Genomic DNA, 20,121 nt, shown 5'->3' on the forward strand with positions numbered 1-20,121 from the left:
TGCAGTCAACTCTTTACAGAACCCTAGCTGTGAAGCGGTAAAGAGAGATGAAAGCCAAGGGAAAAAATTTTCCATTTTTAAAAATTTTAGATAAAAGTATCTTAATAGAAAAATACTAATAGAATCAAAAAGTGAAGAAACAATTTAGCAAAAATATAATGGACGTGAAGTCTCTAAGAAGGCAGTACGAATGGTGTTTCAGAGAATAAGAAAGGAAAAAAAAACTGTACTCCCATCTACTTGTAACAAGGGGGCAATAGATCCAAAAGACTTAGGATCCCTCCAAACTTATTTTGTGGTGTTTTTCTTTGGGGGAAGGGAAGGGGCAGGAGGGTGATAAGGAGCTGAGGGGAATTCCAATTTGATGGTACTTCACTATTAACTAATCTCCAGAGCTGATTATTAAGAATTCACCAGTTTTTCCAACAGTCCTTGTGCTGTTCCAGGTTCTCACCCAGAACTCCACTGTAGGCAGTTATAGTAGCACTGAAGGCCGAATCAAGATGGAGATGGCACCTATCTGCATGGTTGTGGGTTTCTTTCCCTGACTCGGCAGCCTGGGTCTAGGGCAGAGTGAGCTGACCACAGGACTGAACCAGGGTTACAGGTTTGTTAGCAGTGAATGGAAGAGTAAAAGAACAATTAGAAGGTGCTTTTACATACCCTCCAGCAAAAGTGTGTTTTACGCACAGCAGGGAAGGAAGTAAGAACGGAAGAGCTGCCCTGGCCAGGTGGCTCAGTTGGAGGGAGCATCATCCCAAGCACCTAAGTGTTGTGGGTTCCATCCCCGGTCAGTGCACATACAGTACCTAGGTGTGGGTTCAATCCCTGGTCAGGGTACACACGGGATCAATGTTTCTCTCTCTCCCCTCTCTCCTCTCTCTAAAATCACTAAGCATATCATCAGGTTGGGTTTTTTCCTTAATTTACCAAATAAAAACAGGAGAGTTTACAAATCTGAAAGGTTGATAGCATCAAAGCTGATGTAGTAGGGATAAAAGTGAAAGCACTAGAAGAATTAAAGATGGAAGTAAGGCAGGGAACCAAGAGCCTGGAAGGACTCTGAAGTCACCTCAGGATAATGACAAAGAGAGTAGAAAAGATAATGAACGAAAGGGTGAGCCCACAGGATCTGTATCTGATGATAACGAAAAGAACAGATGGTTGTATTGTCAGCATGGACCCCAGAGAAAAAGAGACTCCACACAAAAATGGAGGGACAATGGCTAGGGTGACTACATATAACCTATCGGCTAACCCAGAAAATGTTACTGTGAAAGGGTGTCAGTAATTATACAGAGATAATAGCAGCAAGCAGGCCAGGTGGTCACCCAGTAAAGGCACAGGACAGGCATGTGCATGGCGGAGGAGGAAGACCCTAACCCCGCCTGCCGACAGAGCTACTGCCATTGGGCAGGAAACGTGCTGGTAGACTCAGAGAGCCAAAGAAGAGGCAAAAACTGTCAGGGCAAGACGGCCTGCAGCTTCCTTAACAATGCTGGAAAATGCCATGGCCAGTTTCACGCATGGAAAGACTGAGCACAAAGGTGACATTTCAGAGTCCTCAGTAGAAAGGTCTTGGAAAAGAATGAACCTGAGACTGAGTCAAAAGAAACTCAGGGTGGTATGAAGATGGGACTACAAAAAAGACAAATACACAGATGGACCTTCATTCAGTTCCTGACAGATGACAGTGACACGTGGCACAGTGGAATTAGCAGGCCTCAAGAATTCTGGGAGAGCCAGCCCTAGCCTAGCAGCTCGGAAGCAGAGGATCACTGGAACCCGAGGAAGCAGCAGGCAAAGGTCACCAGGTGGACAGGCGGGTAGCAATGCCTCTGAGGCACCGCAAGCACAATGTTCCATCAGCTCTGATTCGGCCCCATCAGCACATCTTCCTCGCGCCGAAAGCAACTGCCCCACAGCAGGTGACAGGGCAGATGATAAGGTGCTCACCTCCCTCCTCTGACAGAGTCTTCTCTGGCTGCTCCAATTTAGGCATAGAGACCTCAAAGGTCCACCCTCAGAGTTTAAAGAGTCGACTTAAAAATAGCCAAGAGAATCTCTCTCTACATAACCACCACTTCAGGACTGTCCATTATTCAAAATCCCTACGTGAATTCAAGTAATACACTCCTTCGGCAACTGATACCAGGAAGTTGGTCTTCTTCAATAAACTGCCTCCTGTACCTGACAGAGAGTCTGGTAAAATCTGGCCTTCTGTCAACTTCTTAAAACTATGAGCTAAATTAGCCCTCACTAAGTTATTTTATCTCTGAGTACTACTATAATTATATTTCTTTTTCTATATGTGTTCTTCTACTTTCCTGGCTTCCTCAGCTCCTCTTTGGGACCTCACCTATCACTGTGCACACGTGAGCGTGTGTTCAAGAGAGAAGAGATCAACCTCGCTCTTTCTCACTCTTGGGTTTGAAACAAAGGAAAGGGAGACCCTGGCCTCTCAGCTCTGAAATCTACCCTTTTTCCCCACTAGAGTGTCGAGGAACCTGATGACTTCTGGGCTCGTGCAGTCGTTATCAAACACGCAGGAGCTGCAGATCTACGTGGTGAGTCCTGTCTGAACACAGCAAGAAGCCAAAGCAGCATGGGAATCCTGCACGGTGGCTGGCAGCCCGACACTGGCCGTGTCCCCAGTACCGCTTCCTGGGAGCAGTCTTAGCAGACTGATGAGCTACCCCTACTCCACTAACAATTCAAAACACATACACTCTCGAAACTCCCTAAATCTTTCTGAAAGAAAATTACTCGGTACTACAAATCTCCACTAACCTGGGTATGTAAAATTTACCCAGAAAAAAACTATGGCAAGTCTGGGATTAAGTCCACCCGGTATTATGCATAATCTGCCAAAAGACTAACACAGCATGAATGCCATGGAACCTGAATCTGCCCCCACGTTTCCTTTCCTCCATCTTCCCAAAAGCAGAAAAAAGAGCTACCCCCCTAGCACTCCTCCACATAGACCAAGGAAATGAATAGTCCTGCCTCCACTCCAGAAGCCAGCCATTTTTACCTCAGCCACACCTGGATTAAGGTAACACAACATTTATAGCTGCATTACTGCAAATTAGTTTAACCACCTCAGAAAGCAGTCTGGCATTATTAAATCTAAATATATGCCTAACCCATGATCCCATAATCCACTGCTAGACATACTTGAGGGAAATCTCTATTAAAGGCAAGTACGGTGTATGATATTCACAGTAGCTTATTCATAATTAACTGAAATTTGGCCACTGTGCTCATCAACACAAATGCCCATCAAAAGGTGAAGGATGAAACAAACTGCAGTGAAGCTTCAAGGTGTGAAGAGGGGGCGCGCCAGAGAGTGCCTTCCAGCTCCAAACCCCTCCCCACATACCCTGCTCTATGCATCTCTTCTATCTGGCTGTCGCTGAGTTAGGAAACGTAATTAATAATGAAACAAACTGTTCTGACCAGTGTGGTTCAGTTGGTTGGACATGGTTCTGCAACACGAAGGGACGCCAGTTCAATTCCCAGTCAGGGCACATTCTTCGGCTGTCCCCGGTTGGAGCGCATGTACGAGAGGCAACTGAATATTTCTGTCACATCAATGTTTCTCTCCCTCTTTTTCCCTCTTTTCCCCTCTCCCTAAAAATAAGTAAATAAAATTTTTAAAAAATAATAGTAAGACAAGTTGACACCATGTGCTTCCTAATATGATGCACTGAGGATACAGCATCACTTACGTTATATTCCCAACAATAATGCATAAACTGAAACTAATCCTGAAAAAACATCAAGCCCTGGCCAGTGTGGCTCAGCTTTGTTGGGCATGGTCCCACAAACTGAAAGACCACTGGTTCAATTCCCGGTCGGGGCACAAGCCTGAGTTGGAGGCTGGGTCTCCAGTGAGGGGACACTTGAGAGGCAACCACACATTGATGTTTCTCTCTCTCTAAAAATAAATAAATAAATATTTTTAAATAAAATCAACATAGCATATATAAACATAACATTGAAAACTGCCTGTTCCCCAGAGCAGCAATTCTCAAAACAAGGTCTTCCAGTCTTCTGAAACTCCAAGGTATCCATGATGTCAAAACAACCTCTCCGATAATACTAAAGTATTAATTGCACTTTTCACTGCGTTGGCAGTGTGCTCATCACGCAAAGCAGTGATGAATAAAGCTGCTGGCTCCTCAGCACCATTCAGATGAATGGCACCAAACTGGACTAGCAGTTATTGTACTCTTCACCACCTTTGCCATATACTCACAGAAAAGGGGAAAAGCCTATTTTACTTAAGAATGCCCTTGACAAAGCAGTAGAAACTACTGATTTTTTTAGCACTGGCCCCTGTGTAAACATCTTTTTAATATTCTATGTGATGAGATGGGAAATATGCATAATGTGCTTCTGCTGCAAACCACTGACTCAGAGAAAGGCACATAAGAGACTGTTTTGAGTTGCAAACTCAACTAGCTGCTTTCTTTTTTCTATGGAACATCACTTTGGCTTAAAAAAATGAGCTGATACACAAATATGATAATCCAGACCTGCACACTTAGCAAACATTTTTTCAGACTGTATTTCAGACTCAGTTGGAGCACTATCTTGTAAACCAAAGGATCGACCGCAGGTTTGTTCCTCAGTCAGGGCACACGCCTAGCCTGCAGATTCGGTTCCCAGTCATGGCATGAACAAGAGGAGACTAATCAGTGTCTCTCCCTTTTTCTCTCCCTCCTTTCCCCTTTCTCTAAAATCAATAGGCATGTCCTCAGGTGAGGATAAAAAAAAAATGAACTAAATGAGACTGTCACTTCAAGGAAAACAACTGACAGTACTTGTTGCCAATTATAAAATCTGAGCTTTTGAGCAAAACTTAAAATTTTAGGAAACTTCCCTTTACCACTATGTGCTTGACATGTTTTCCAGTACTCAGACTTTCTCAATAGCTGAAGGTTTTGGTGGGTATTGATATTAATAAGGGTTTTTTTGAACATGTAAAAGATAAAATATCCATTAAATGTGCAACATCAATGGATTTTAATGTAAGAGTACAAAGGTGCATTGACATAATTCAGATTTCACATTGCAACTGACCTTTAAAAACTATTACTTGTTGAATTTCAGTGTAGTAGCAAAGAACACCTGCAATTTTCTAAAAAAGCTCTTAGAGTACTCCTCCCTTTTCAACTACATACATATCTTTGTGAGATTAAGTGTTCTTCGCACACTTCAATCAAAGTAATAAACATGTGAACAGAGAAGCAGGTTAAGAGAATCCACCCGCCCTCTATAAACTTAGAAATGTTTTAGAAAATGGGTATTTTTCCTCAAAAATGTATCTGTCAACATGTAATAAGAATATTATTTTTAAATGAGTTAATAACTTTAAATTACTCAATGTGATAAATATAGATAGATGTAATTAAAAAACCAAAAGTTCTTTGAGGTTCTCTAACTTTTAAGAGGGGAAAGGGAGTCCTAAGATCAAACAGTTGAGAATGTCTATCTCGGAGAAGGAGGCGAAAATGACAAAGGAAATACCATTAAATCAGAGCGAACATACATGCCCTGGAAAGCACACTTCGGAGCACAAGATACCAACCACAAAAGCACCATGATCCAAATGTGACGCTTATTCTAAAAGTATCTAGCATTTTAAAAATGTATCTTTGCCAAGGACAGAGAGACTGCACATTCTGAAGTTTACTTCAGTATTTTTTAAGTGTCTCTGTCACTAGGCTGCAGCCCCATGAAGACAGGCCCGTTGACGTTTTGCTCACCACTAAAGCTAGACCAACACCTGGCACAAGGGAGGTATTCAAATATTGGTTGGCTTGAAAACAAAACAAAAAGACTTAGAAACAGAACCCAAGGATGTCTCTATTCAAATCATAAATAAGAAATTTTACAATCAAAACTTACCTATTTACCTAATAATAATCATCACATAAGCTACCATTCACTGAGCCTATTTATGTGTGTCGGGCATGGTACTGGGCATTTTAGATTTCTAATTCCCACAATCACCATGGGATAGACTTTACAAGGAAGGAAAACGAGGCTCCAAGTGGTTAACTTATTTACCTAAAGTTGTAGGTAACAAGTGATAGAAAATTAAACCCACATTTCTCTGCTTAAAAAGCCACAAGCTTTTCACTACACACTGATATAGTGCTCAGTACTGCTTGGTTATTACCTTTTCTCTTCATTCCCTTCCAATTTCCAGAGGAATTCATTTTGTGGAAGTCCCTTTTTCTCCTTTTAACAATCTCCCATTCTGTCCCACTATCCTCCCACTTCCACCCTTCTGCGTCACTTGAAGCAAGCGAGGCAGTAAGCCCTTTGGTGAGGGAAGACTATGTATTCTCATAGCACACTACCAGAAACCTCATTAACTATGGTGGAGTAATATAAAAGATTAAAGGAGAAGATCAGATTCCAGAACACAAATTAAGGCTCTCTGTCCCACGGATCTGGCAGGATGGCTTTATACCCAGTTACTCACCTGGCTCTGGTTTGGGCAGCACCACGCAATTCCCTAGGGGTTAATCATGAGCGGCCGCTGCGTGTGGCCATGTCTTCAAGACCTGAGCCATGACTGACCATTTAGAAAGTATCAGGACAGTACCCCTGCCAATTCCTTGCCAGGTTCCACAACCATGGAACCAGCACTGAAGGGACCAGAGCTCCCAAGACTTCCTCCAGGCCCAGGACAACTGGAATAAAAGAAGCTTTGTTCCCAAGAACATAGTGGCCACGATATCACTATTAGAAGAAAAGCTATTACTATCATTCTCCCCATGCTTCTGAACAGTATGTAAATGCTTCTCTTTTTCCCCCCCTTTTGGTGAAAGGACAAGAACAAAACTAGCAACTGTGAACTATTCTAGGAAAAATACAGTGTCATAATTATTACCGTGTCGTTTGATAATCTCATCACAAGCCAATGTTTTACAGAGCGGGCTCGCCAGAGTCTGTGATAGTTTTACACAGATTGTGTGGAAATCTTTTTAACCCTCACAAAGTCCTGAATAAGCCTTACCTCAACATCCAGATTAAAGAAAACATACAGTGTAAGACTCTTCTACCTTAAAAGTGAATTCAGCTGCCATTGATTTACTAAAGAAACATTGGCTAAAAAACAGTATCATAGGAAGTCACAGCTATAGCCTGTTGTTCAATACATCACTCTATAATAGTTCACTTTTATTAGTAATCCCTAGGCTTTGCATCAAAAATCTCAATATGCTAATATACTAACATGATTTAAGGAATAAAAATCACTTAAGCAATTAGATGCCACCAAGGACATACAAGTTACAAACAAAAATAGGACTTCAAACTGTCCATTTAAAAAGTTTGCTTCTGTATTGCCTAATAATTATAGGCTACGAAAACATGTTAATACCAAAGTATATACTGTCTGACTGGCCCTTTACCAACAATGAAAAGTCCCTTCTACCACTCAAATATTGCAAATACAGGTTCACTTACAGAAGTCCCACCCTTCAATTCCGTACTGCTTCTAATGCTTGTGTTGCTTAGTAATGTAAAAAGTACCCAGAAATGAAAACTTACAAAACTAATCACTGAAAAATAAGTAACTATTGAATTTCTCCACCAAGCTGCTCATTTGCTTATGTTCTTTTGTCAAAAATTTATTTCAGATGCTCATTTGAAGCTCCTACCCTTTCCCTGCTCCAATCAAGAACTTTTGTTAAAACCCTGCACTAAGAAGTTTCAACAAAGACACTTCGTGACATCTACTGGCCCTCATTCACTAGAAGATATGCATATATTTTAACTCTTCAGGACACATAAATTTGAATTGCTGAGCTATATACAGGAAATTTTTCTAGGAAGGGAAAAATGTCGAGAAGCTTCTGTGGGTCTCTGATGGGTCTCTGATCAGAATAGCCAACACACCACATTCTCTCAGACCTGACCCCACTCTCTGGAATGGAACCTTTCAACTAACTACCAGTTTGCACTTTGGACCCCAACCCCATGGCTACACTAAATGGAGCAAAGCTGGAGAACTAAACCAAGTTAAACCAAACAAATGTTCCTTCCCAGGAACCTGAAATGCAGACACAACTATAACCAGCTAGCTAGTGGCACTGGAGCCTGAGCTCACATGTGGCTCCAGGAATGAAGTGGCAGATTTCTTCCACATGTTTGTTACAGCACGAAAGGCCAGACTGTGGAAAGACAAGCAAAGCGGGACAAAGAGAGACAAGAGAGGGCAGTGACTAGCAAGAGGGGAGAAAAGTGCTACCTGGACAGCCTTGGTCCCTGAATGTTTCCCCGTTTCTTGAGCAAATCCTTCATGAAGCGGACTGCTGGTGGGTTAAGATACCTCCTTATCCCTGCCCCCAAAGCATTCCTCTTCCTGTCTCATACCATCAAAAGTCATTATGACAGTTTAAGACACAAATTTATACCAGAATCAATGCAGAAAGAGTATGATTATTCTTCTGATTCATAAGGATCTGAGTAGTACTAGAGAAGTTGTTTATTCATTGTCCATAAATGGAGGAGAAATAATAGGACAAAAATAACCAAAATCTTAAAGCGAAAATCATCTATCTGCATAAACCCTCCTCAGCTTCATACTTTCCTTCAACACTTACCTGTTCAAAATTTCTGCTGGTTCACAGCAGGCAGTTTGAGCAGACTTTGTTCAGGCCCCTTTAAAACTGCAAATAATAAAAGTATTAAAGTTAAATGATCCAGCAATCTCTTATAAAACTTTAAAAACATTTTTTAAATCATGAATATGTTTTACAGAAAATGAATCCCAAACCTGGTTAAAAATATCATAACCGCCTGGTATACTTATAAACCAGATTCTCTGTCCTAATATCTAGAGCATGTTTCTCAGTAGCTCTAAAGGGGGATTGAAAAATACATATTTTTACCAAAAGTTCTTAGTGAATCTGACGAAGCTCACAAATGAGCACCACTATAAGGTTTCCACAAAGTAATTATTTAGGATTTGCATTCAAAACCACATTGCTGAAACTTGGTATTAACTTTTTAAACATATATGACAGAAAAATGACAGCCAGCAATACAACACATACACCACACAAATAATCAGTGAGCCCCAAGAAGTATGTCCACTTTCAAAACATTCAAGAGCAAAGCTGCAGGTGTGCTTTCAGTTGCACAATTTAAATGCCCCGTTGAGACAGTATCTTAAAAATTCACAAGATGGTGATACTTCTAGTGACAAGGAATGAAATGAACCGCAATAGCTTCAAGTGGCTTCTTAACTAAAATCAAATAACGTAAGGCAATTCAAATTGTTGAAGAAAAATGGACATTTAACCTGCCTCTAAAATACCCGGATTAACATCAACATAGGCCCCCCCCCCGTAATCTATGAGAAAGGGAAAGTAACACAGAAAGTACTGAAAACTGATTCAGCTGTGGCTAATGGATAACTGCAAATGAAGTCAGTCTTTCAAAACGGCACAAATCTAAGATCCCTTAGGAAGACAAGAGTAAAAGGGACAGTCATCACCTTTTCACCCAAAAGGGTTCCCCTGGATAGCAATCATTATCAATAGAGTCATTTTCCAACGTGAAGGTCAACAAAAAGAGAACAGACACATGAAGTATTAAAATGCAGTCATGAGAACAAATGAGCTGGTATGACATCAAAATGACATTTAGAAATGTCATTTCAAATTCCACAAAGGAACAAAAAGAGAGAAAAGTGATTTATGGAAAATACTACCCTTGTCATTATTGCCACTATGTCTCTTTTGAGCCAAGGAGCTCCACTCACATCTTGAAGTTGTAATTCCTGTCTTATGATATTCAGGCAAGCCCGTATCAAATTATCTTTCATACATGCAACTCACAAGCAAAAATATTTCAAAACCAAGATATTAAATTCGTAAGGTGAATTAAAATGAAAGAGGGCATTTATGAAAGCTCAGTAATAGGAATATGGAGATAAGCTAGAAAAAAATCAGAAAATTTTTTTCCAATGAAAAAGTCTATTGAGTATCAAATTGGAGAACTAATCTGAAAGGTAAAAGGGGAGGGATAAAAAAACCCAGCCCAAGAAGTTCCACACTGTAAAGTGCTATAAAAGGTACACAAACAAATTAGTGGGAGAGTCCTTGAGTAACTGGAAATAGGCTGGACAAGAGAAATAATTAAGAATTCCTTACTAACCACATCAAGGACAACATGCATTAACATACTGACTTCACCTTTCTTTCAGGTCCTATCCCTTCATAACCCATCTGTATCTAAACTTCAAAGAAAATTCGTTTCCTCACATATTCAAGTATTTTGAAGTACTGCAAAAATCCCCTTCTTAGAAAGCAATTCATTTTGAAAAATCACTTCAGGCAGTTTATCAACCTCATTTAAAAATTTATTTTAGAGAAAGTTATTTCATGAGAACTTCCTGAAATATGTTCTTCGAACATCCTGAATTTTTCCAAATTGGGTAGCGTGGGGCACTAGGGGGTCAAGTGCAGCACTGGGGTTGGGCACAAGTGCCGGAATTTCCAGAATCTGATTTCCCTTTCCAAGAAGCACAGAGATGTGGCAAAGGATTACAGGACAATGAACTACGCATCTCATCTTTAGTAGAGATCACCTGGGTACACGTCTCCCACCAGCCTACCTCTCACCTGCGCCTCTCGGACTGGACTAGCCACTGCCACTCTCCCCAGCCAGCCCAGATCTGCCCCACTTCAACTCCCACCTCAGGATCTTCGCCCTGGCGTCCCTAGCCTGGAGCATCCCTCCCCGACGGAGCTACAGGAATACCTCCTTTACCTGGATCAGGTCTTTCCTCAAATATGAGCTTTTCCATGAGGCCTCCCAAGGAACTCTATTCAAAATTAATTCCTCCCCCAACTCCCTATTATCCTATTTCCCTGTCTCCTTTTTTTCCAAATCACTACCACTGCAATGTATATTTTACCTCAGTGTTCATGTATCTGTCTAGAAATGAGCTCCATGGAGACAGGAATTTTTGGTCTGTTTTGCTCCCAGAACCCAACAGTGCAGCAAGGCCTCAATATTTGACAAATAAATGCATGCATGCATGCATGCATGCATGAATGAATGAATGAACGAAGACACATGGTCCCTTCTCCCTCCTCAGTCTCAAAATTTTTAAGTGCTTTGTCAAGGATAGAAAAGCTGTGAGGCCCTTTCTTTTCTGGTGAATCCCTACCACCACTCGTGTATCCTTCCGTGTTAAATGTCAAAGGAAGAACTGTGACATTTTTCCAGATACGTGCCACTTAATTTTTCTTCTAGTGCCTCCCAATGATGTCAACATCTGATGTAACAGAAAAGCACACATTCCAGCTGCAGCACTCTCAATGCTGCCACACTAACTGCTCAAACACACTGAAACCTCAGTGACAGAACGCATTCACGCTCTAACTAAAGTGGACAATGCTCTGTAACGCCAAAGCTGCAAATATTAGAAGGATGACAGTCAATGTACAGAAAGGATGGCACGAAAATTCTCTTTTAACCTCAAAGTCTAAAGGGAAATTACCGCACAAGCAAAGACTATCTTCCCTGCACCTAACAGTGGCAACCTAACAGTAGACTGCCTACATGCAGGCTGGGTAAGAAACTGTTCTCAGGTTCTGGCCCCTTCCTCAGTTTCTTGCAAATTAAACTGGAATACTTACCTTTCCTACACAGACACTAGGTGTGCTTAAGTGCTTTGACTTTCAGGGAGAGGAGGAATTCAAAAAACAGTGGTAGGTAAATGCAAAGCAATGTTACTGCTTCCCAAACACCGTCATACAACCTGCTTCTTTCAGACCTCCTTCCTTGGTCTCTTGACTTATGTTTCCGCCTTAAAACTGAAGTGTTCCGAATGCTTCGTGGGATACTGCTGACATTTGAACGCTAATGCCCATGTTAACCTGATGTGCACGTTCGGGTCCCAAAGCTGCCACGAGCTCTACTTTCCCAATCTCCGTCCCAGGTTCCGTCCGATCATGGCTCCACCTGGCCTCAGGCCTGGTCCAGACCCAGTCCTCTCGCCACGGAAAGGGTCTCCCAGGGTAGATGCTCGGTGAGGAAGGCGAGGGCGCACCTCGCAGAGGCCAGGTGTGGGGAGGAAGGCCGGCAGGAGCAGCTGTCTGGCCGCAGCAGCTGTTACCCTGGCACCCCGAGGCTGGGCGAGTGGACGGCTCCGGGGAGCAGGTAGCGGATGGCGAGACCTCTGGCCCCGAGCAAGCCGGCCTGACACTGCCCACCACACCGCCCCCTTCCCTTCCTCTCTCCCCACCGCGGTGCCAACGGGCCCCGGAGGAGGGAGCTCCCTGGCTCCGAGGACAAGACACGCCCGGGCCAGGCGTGCCCCCCGCCGGGGAGGAGGGTCGCTCCGGCCCCGCACCTGACTTGTCCCCTCGCCTGACGCCCGAGCCAGCCGCGGCCGCTGCCCCGGCGGCCTGCGGGTGTCCATGCGGCGGCACCAGGTCTGCCGGAGCGGCGGGGACGCGAGCTCGGGCGTCAGACCCAGACGACCCGGGAGAGTGACGGAGCCAGGGCGCGGAGCGGAGCCAAGCTGGGGAGCGAGACGGAGCCGCTGATTACCTGCGGTCCGGGACAGGAGTCTCTCAGAACCAAAGTCAGTCCTCAGCCTCAACAACACAAGATGGCCGACACGTCGCCACGCACGTCACGTGACAGCGCTCTCGCTCCGCCACGCCCCCTGCTCCGCTCCCGCCCCGCCAGGCCTCCCTCCCGGCTCATCCCCAGCCTCCCACGACATCATTCCTTTCCGCCGCCTCCTGCCGCTCTTCCCCAGACACGCCCCTGCCCGAGCCCCGGATGTCGGGCTGGAGGAGGCGGGGCAACGGCAGGGCGCAGGCGCCTGCGGGTCCGGGGGCGGGGGCTTACTTCCTGTCCTTGAGTTGAGTAGAGTTGGTGCCCAGGGTTGGACTTCGGCCAAGCACCCTGTGACTCACCGTCCTGTGTGCCCAATCCGGAGCTGGTTCCCAGTTCAAAAAGCTCTGCATCATTTACGAGCTGAGCTTCCAAACTAGAACTTTTCCATAGGGTTTCATCCAGCATTTTTCTGCCCGCTTGCCCTCCTAGAGAAAACGAGGAAACGGCAAAAGCTAACGTTCAAAGCAGTTTCTCTAGTTATTAACGGTGCTGATAGAACTGGGAATTCATTCTAGAGTCTTGCAGCGTGACGGCTTGGAAGGACTTTAGACTCCCTCCTACTGCATCTGGGGCTAAAACCCCTTTACCTAAAAATCTCCCATTTGGGAGTTGGCAGATAAAATACAGGACCCCGGCAATATCGGGGACATGCAATAAAAAAAACATTCGTTGTTTTTGTGAAATTCAGATTTAACTGGGTATATTGTATTTTTTATTTCCTAAATCTGGCAACTCCACCCTACTCATGTCATTTCATTATTTCCTAGTGTCTCCAACCTATTTTTTACGGGATCCTGCCCATCAGTTTTTAATACTCAAATGTTCTTCCCTCTTAAAAGTTAATGTTACCAACTACAATTCCTCCTCCAAACACCTCCTATCTCTCCGTTCCCTTTCAAAGCCAAACTACACACAAAAGAGGTATTTACAAGTACTTTCGCAATTCCCACACCCCGGCAAGCAATCATTAACCTCAATGTGACTTCTATCCTGACCCATCCACCTATTGCTCGCTCTAAGGACATCTCAACCTATACAGGTTGATAACCGGAGTTTTTCAGCCCTCATCTTGATTTCATGCTTCCTGAGTCTTTTATGTGATTGATCACTTTCTACTTCCTGAAATACTTTCTTCCCTTGACCTTTATGCCCTTGCTACTCAAAGCGAGATCAACAGACCACCAGCGTCAGCATCACTTGGAAGTTTGTTAGAAATGCAGAATCTCAAATGGACCCTTAACCATTATCCCTCCACTTTTTCTTGCCGCCCCCCCAACATAGAATCAGATATACCCAAGGCTGAAGGTCTTCAAATACGTCAACCTGACCTAGCCTTTGAACACACTGTCCCTTCTCATTACAGTGCCATTCCTGACATCACACTTCATGCCAACCTGCTTAGTGCCTGCTCGTCTTTAAAAGTTTAAGTCGTGTGACTCTTTGAAACTTACTTTATTTTTTACTGTTTTATTTATTAACTTGAGAGAGAGAGGAAGGACAGAGGGAGAGAAACATCAATTTGTCATTCCACTTATTGATGCCACTTTAGCATATCAGAATGCTCTCACCAACAGGTCCTCCTGGCCAGGACTCAAAACCTTCTTTAATCCTCTTCTGCAAATCAAAGAACGCATTCCTTAAACTGTTATTTTGAAGGAAAAAAATAATGCTGATGCTTGTCATGCAATTCAGCACTTTATTAAGCACTTCACTTGTGTTCTGTCTTGTAATCCTGGTGACAGCACTATGGAGCACAAAGAAAGGCAACGGGATTCTCCAAATCTCAACCAGGACTTCCCAGCCCAGGCTAATAGATTGCAGAGCGCATGTCCCTAACCTGTGCCTGTAATTATAGTACATACAGTAAAATTGAATATCTTTCACGTGCAGTTCTGCAGCTTTCGACAAATATATATATAGGTGTGTGTAACTACCACGCACACCCATATAAAATCAAGGTACAGAATAGTCCCATCACCCACCGAAGTTCCCCTCAATGACCCTTTGTAGGTAGCCCCAAATGGTCCCCCCCTAACTCCCAGCCCCTGAAATCACTGTTCTGTTTTCCATCCTTACAGTTTTGCCTTATGTCATAGAAATAAATCCATAGAGTACATAGCCTTTTGAGACTGCATTTGAGAGGCTGCCAGGCTGTTGCATGTTTCAGTACTTTCTTCTTTTTTATCGTTGGGTAGTATTTTTTCCCACTGGATATGTGTACTGTGTTTGTTTATCCATTCCTCAGTTGAGGGTCATTTGGGTTGTTTATAGTTTGGGGAGATTATTCATAAAGCTGCGATAAATATTCACGTGCAAATTTTCACTTGTGTGAAAATAGATTTTGTTTTTTTATTTCACTTGGGTAAATACCTATGGACGGGACTGGTGGTTCCGTGATGTTGGCTTAACTTTATCAAAAACTGCCAAACTGGTTTTCAGAGCACCTCACCCATATTGTTAGCCCTCAACTAGAAGCTGCAGAGAGCAGGCGCTGAGCTAAGGGGTAATGATGGTGGTGATGATGATAAAAGCTAGCAACATCCCATGCTTTCAGCCATCACACATAGTGCACTACTATTTGACTTTGCTTCCTCAGCGGCTGGCATTGTGCTGGCGCATAGCAGATAAAAAACACCTATAGAATCAAATAAATTCTTGCTTATATACTACTCTGGAAGCATGTTTTCCTCTTTTCTTTTGATTCACTCTTTCTCTCCAATGTTTCCTTAAATAGTGGTTTTTAAAGTTAGAATAGCAGATGGACACCTGCCCTAGTCTGAGATAACAATAAAGTTTCAGGTTTATTGTATCAGCTATAGAAACAGAGAAGTTGAGGCTAACAGGGGGAGGAGGGTATAAGGACCTCCCCCCACCCTGAAATGAGTTTAATTTTTACCAAACACAGGTTGATCAACTGTGACAGTTAGTATTTTTCTTTTTTTAAAAAAAATTGTACTTATTTATCTTTAGAGGGGAAGGGAAGGAGAGAGGGAGAGAAATATCAGTGTATGGTTGCCTCCCGTGTGTCCCCTGCTGGGAACTGGCCTGCAACCCAGGCATGTGCCCTGACTGGGAATCGAACCTCAATCCTCTGGTTCGCAGGCCCTCGCTCAATCCACTGAGCTACACCAGCCAGGGCCAGTTAGTATTTTTCTAAAGATAGCAGCAGCAATACCTTCCATGCCCAGTATTCCTCTAAATGCTTGTCGCCACCCTGTGTAGAGGCAGAGTATAATTCCCCGCCCTTCGGGCCCTTGTAACTGACAGAATATGCTGGAAGTGAAAGGAGGTGACTTTCCGTGCCAGATCACAAAAGGCATAGATCTTCTGCCTTCCTTGCTCAGTCTCTTTGGAAGTGAGAGCTGCCATACAGAAAGTCCAGGTGCCCTGAAGCTACCATCCTGCCAGGAAGCCCGGACCCCAAGGAGAGGTCCATGCAGTTGCTCCTGTCAACAGCCCCAACTGAAATCCCAGCATCGACAATCAGACGTTTGAATGACAGGCCACCAAATGATTTCAGCCCCAGCTGCCAGTCATGCCCTGGCATCCCAGCCCAAGGCGTCATGGAGCAGGAACGAGCGTCCTCACTGTGCCTTGTCGGAGTTCCTGATCCACCAAACCAACGAGCATAATGAAGAGGTTGCTCTCAGCTGCTAAATTTTGGGAAATCCTCGTTATGGATCAGATTGTGTCCCCCGCGAAGATAATGTTGGCATCCTAACCTCAGAATGTCGCCTTATTTGGAGAGTGGGTCTTTACGAGGTAGTCGAGCTAAAATGAGGTTGTTAGGGTGGGGTATAATTCAATATCACCGGAGTCCTTATTTTAAAAAGGGAGGGGCAGGAAATTTGGACGCAGACATGAATGGAGGGAGAACTCCATGTGAAGAAGAAGGCAGGATCAGGTGATACGTCTGCACACCGAGGGATGCCAAAGATTGCCAGCGAACCAGCAGAGGCTAGGAGAAGGGCTGGGATTGATTCCCTCTCTCTCGGCCCCCTGAGGGAACCAACCCTGCCAGTTTCCTTGTTCTCAGGCTTCTGTCCTCCGGAGCTGCGAGACGATCCATTTCCGGTGAGCCACCTGTCAGTGGTACTTTGTTATAGCAGCCCTAGCAAACTAATGCAATCATTTGAATGTCCCAAGAGGCCATTTGAAATGAAGGAGATTAGAGTGGGTCAGAGCTACAAATCTGAGACCTTTGAAGTAGTGAGGGATCTCCTAACACCATGGGGTGGGGGGGGAGCGGGACTAAGGCAGGCCCTTAGCAAGACCAGGGGCAGCTGGTGGACAGAGCGAAGGTGCAGGGGAGATGAGGCAAGAGGCAGGAGCCAGTCTCAGAACAGAGGGAGGAAGCGGTGCTTAGAAAGGACAAATCTACAGGGTTGTCAAGGGGGCTTGGTCTGGGAAAAGGCCACCGACTCAGCGGTGGGAGCGTCCACAGAGCAGGGAGAACAGAGGGCTAGGACAGGGTGGGTGACGAAGAAGGGGAGGTGCAGACATTTGAAGGAGGATGACAAAGCAGGACAGAATTGTTAGGGCAGAGGGCAGTGCCACTCCAGTCGGGACCCTAACCGAGAGTGCTGGGCACGCCCCAAACCCTGAAGAGAAAGCACAATGAGCGAGGGAAGGTGCCGAGCCAGAGAGGGGAGCAAATGTCAGGGAAAGGCTGCTGAGATGCTGACCCTAGAGGGAGATCCATTTTTACCGTTGAAAACATTTTTATTATAAAAGTACTTGTATGTTTTAAACTTTTATTTTAAACTTTTTATTTTCTTATTTACAACCTCTGGATATATATTATAACAAGACAAATCGTAAAAACTGTCTTGGAGTAAACATGTCATTTCACGTGAACACACCACGCTTTGTTCCCAAAATGTTACTCATTTTTCCCCGAGCCTGTGCAGATTCAGGGTTTTGTATTTCGACTGTCCTGGGAGGGGTGCCGCATGCACCCTCAGCTGCTCTTCTCGCTTTCTTTGTGACCAGGGTGTCCCCTCTCTTTTTTATTAGCTATTAACATCTGTAGTAAAGCAATACATGTTCATGATCTTAAATATTTTAAAATTTTTATTTATTTTTTTAGAGAGAGGGAAAGGGAAGGAGAAAAAGAGGGAGAGAAGCCTCGATGTGCAGAAGAACCATCTATTGATTCCCTCTTGCATGCCCCCAACTAGGTACTGAACCAGCAACACAGGCATGTGCCCTGACCAGGAATCGAACCAGAGACCTTTTGCTAGGTGATGCGATGCCCAACCGGCTGAGGCACACCCATTAGGGCAGACTTAAAAGATTTTAAAGTTCAAAACACAGAAAGGAAAAACTTTAAATCGCCCTCAGACCTAGCCAGGACCCCCAGATTCTCCACCTCCCAGGTAGCCTGCTGCTGACAGATTCTGGTGTGGTTTTCTAAAAAGTGTTGTGTGCAGAAACAAGGATGATGTGCTTCTTCACCCTCAGCACCCCCCAAGGGCTGAGCACACCATGGTTGTCCCCAAATCCACTTGGTCACTGGTCTCATGCAGCTCAGTCTACAGGGCCTGACAGATATGGCTTCCTACCTCATATGAAACAAACGAAGACAAAGGCTGGGCGCTGTTATGCACGCCGCTCTGCCCCTGGCCCTTCTCTAAGAAATACACCATCTTGGCGTCCTCTACATCCTTTGTAACTGGCTGTGTACCAGAGTTCATTTGTGGGGATGCACCATGTTGTACTTAATCAATGCCCTGCTGATAGACATGCTGGTTGTTTCCAGGGTTTTTGCCACTCCTTACAATGGTGAGTAGCCCTTTAAACATACTCTTGTTCATGTTTATATTTATCTATAGGATACGTAAATCCCTGGGTTAAAGCTCCTGCCTATCTCAGCAGTGGACACCTGCCACTCTTACATGACAGTTTAGCATCTGAAATACTTTTCTTTTTTTTTAAAGATTTTATTTGTTTATTTATCTTTAGAGGGGAAGGAGAGAGGGAGAGAAACGTCAATGTATGGTTGCCTTTTGTGCATCCCCTGCTGGTAGTTAGCCTGCAAGGAACTGGCCTGCAACCCAGGCATGTGCCCTGACTGGGAATCGAACCGCGATCGTCTAGTTCGCAGGCCCGCGCTTAATCCACTGAGCTACGCCAGCCAGGGCTGAAATACTTTTCATGTTGGGAAAAATAAAGATCTTGGTGGGAGACAGAGCCTGCCTCTCTTTACAGAAGACATGCAGTCCGGATGCTGCCAGCTGCCACTCCCAGCAAGTGGTCAGAATAGGGCCTGGTCTGTGGGCGGGGCGAGCAAGGAGCAATCTGATGGGGGGGGGGCAAGGCCCCCAGGCATCAGGTCACATGAGCAGGCCAGGAAGCTCAGCAAGTGCAGCCTGCAAGGGGGGGGGGGGGGCACGCCAGGGGAGTAGGTGGACTGGTGGAAATCTCCCCAGGCTGGTTGGGAAAGGGGCCTCCAAAGAACCGAGAAGCTGAGCAAGTGGGCATCTGAGCTTGGGGCCAAGGCAGCAGCCAGGACTGAGCATTTCTGGGCCCCCTTGGCTTTGTGTTCCCTGCACATGACTTTAGAGACCCAGGCCTCAGGAGGAGACAGAATTGCAGCCGCAGAAGGTGGAAGACACAGAGGGGACCAGTATGTCCCAAACACAGTATGTGCCAGGCATGGAATCTGCCAGAAAGACAATCATCATCCCCATTGAACAGGTGAGGAAACTGAGGCTCAGGGAGACTAGTTATTATCACTAGCTTTGTGTCTGGCTCCAAATCCCATTACACCCACAGACTCCAGGGCAGAGGCAAACTGGTTTGTTTGTTTGTGTGTTTGTTTTCCCTGTTGCTTGGTGGAGGAAAGGCCTCTAGGCAGTGGACTCAACACTTCCCCAGTGAGAATGATGTCACCACAACCTCTGCTGTGCTCACTTTCAAAGCTGTCCCCTCAGGCGAGACTCCCAGGTCAGGGCACTTAGAAGGCCCCCGGTTCAGTGGCTCTGCTCCAACTAGCCCCGGGGGTCCTTGTGCAACGCACAGCCAAAAGGTCCCTGCCACACACCAGGCAGCGTGCCCACCCTACTGCAGTGACCGAGAAAGACTTCCTGCCTCTCAGAGAGTTCACAGTCCAGAGGAGGAGGAGGAGGAAGTAAGGAGAAGGGTGCTGCGCAACGCCAGAAGGGTGACAACAGAGAAACACTCAGGGTGAAATGGGGACCCTGAGAAGGGGCTCCTCCCCAGACTGGAAGTGTCAACAAAGCTTCCTGCCCTGACCAGTGTGGCTCAGCGGAGTAGGAGTCATCTTGCAAAGCGAAAGGCCGCCGGTTTGATTCCCAGTCAGGGCACATGCCTGGGATGCAAGTTCGGTCCCCAGTCAAGGCGCATAGGAGAGGCAACTGATCGATGTTTCTCACATCGATATTTCTCTCCTTCTCCTTCTCCCTTCCTTCCCATCTCTCTAAAAATAAAATC

General features: G+C 45.0%; 1 protein-coding gene across 7 annotated transcripts in view; it reads right to left on the reverse strand.

Annotated features, from left to right (window-relative positions):
* Positions 1 to 12,693, reverse strand: part of GIGYF2 (GRB10 interacting GYF protein 2) — a 108,552-nt gene extending 95,859 nt beyond the window's left edge. For 6 of the 7 annotated variants that reach the window (XM_037063503.1, XM_037063502.1, XM_037063501.1 and 3 more), the window contains exons 1-2: positions 12,592 to 12,693; positions 8,628 to 8,693 (exon numbers count right to left, since the gene is read on the reverse strand). The gene's annotated coding sequence lies outside the window, so the exon portion shown is untranslated. The remainder of the gene's footprint in view (positions 1 to 8,627; positions 8,694 to 12,591) is intronic. The other variant, XM_037063497.1, reaches the window with a different exon arrangement.
* Positions 12,694 to 20,121: the final 7,428 nt, after the last annotated feature.

The sequence above is a fragment of the Sturnira hondurensis genome, unplaced genomic scaffold (genome assembly GCF_014824575.4).
Source record: "Sturnira hondurensis isolate 20B ecotype Veracruz unplaced genomic scaffold, ASM1482457v3 Scaffold0014615, whole genome shotgun sequence".
Lineage (NCBI taxonomy): Eukaryota > Metazoa > Chordata > Mammalia > Chiroptera > Phyllostomidae > Sturnira > Sturnira hondurensis.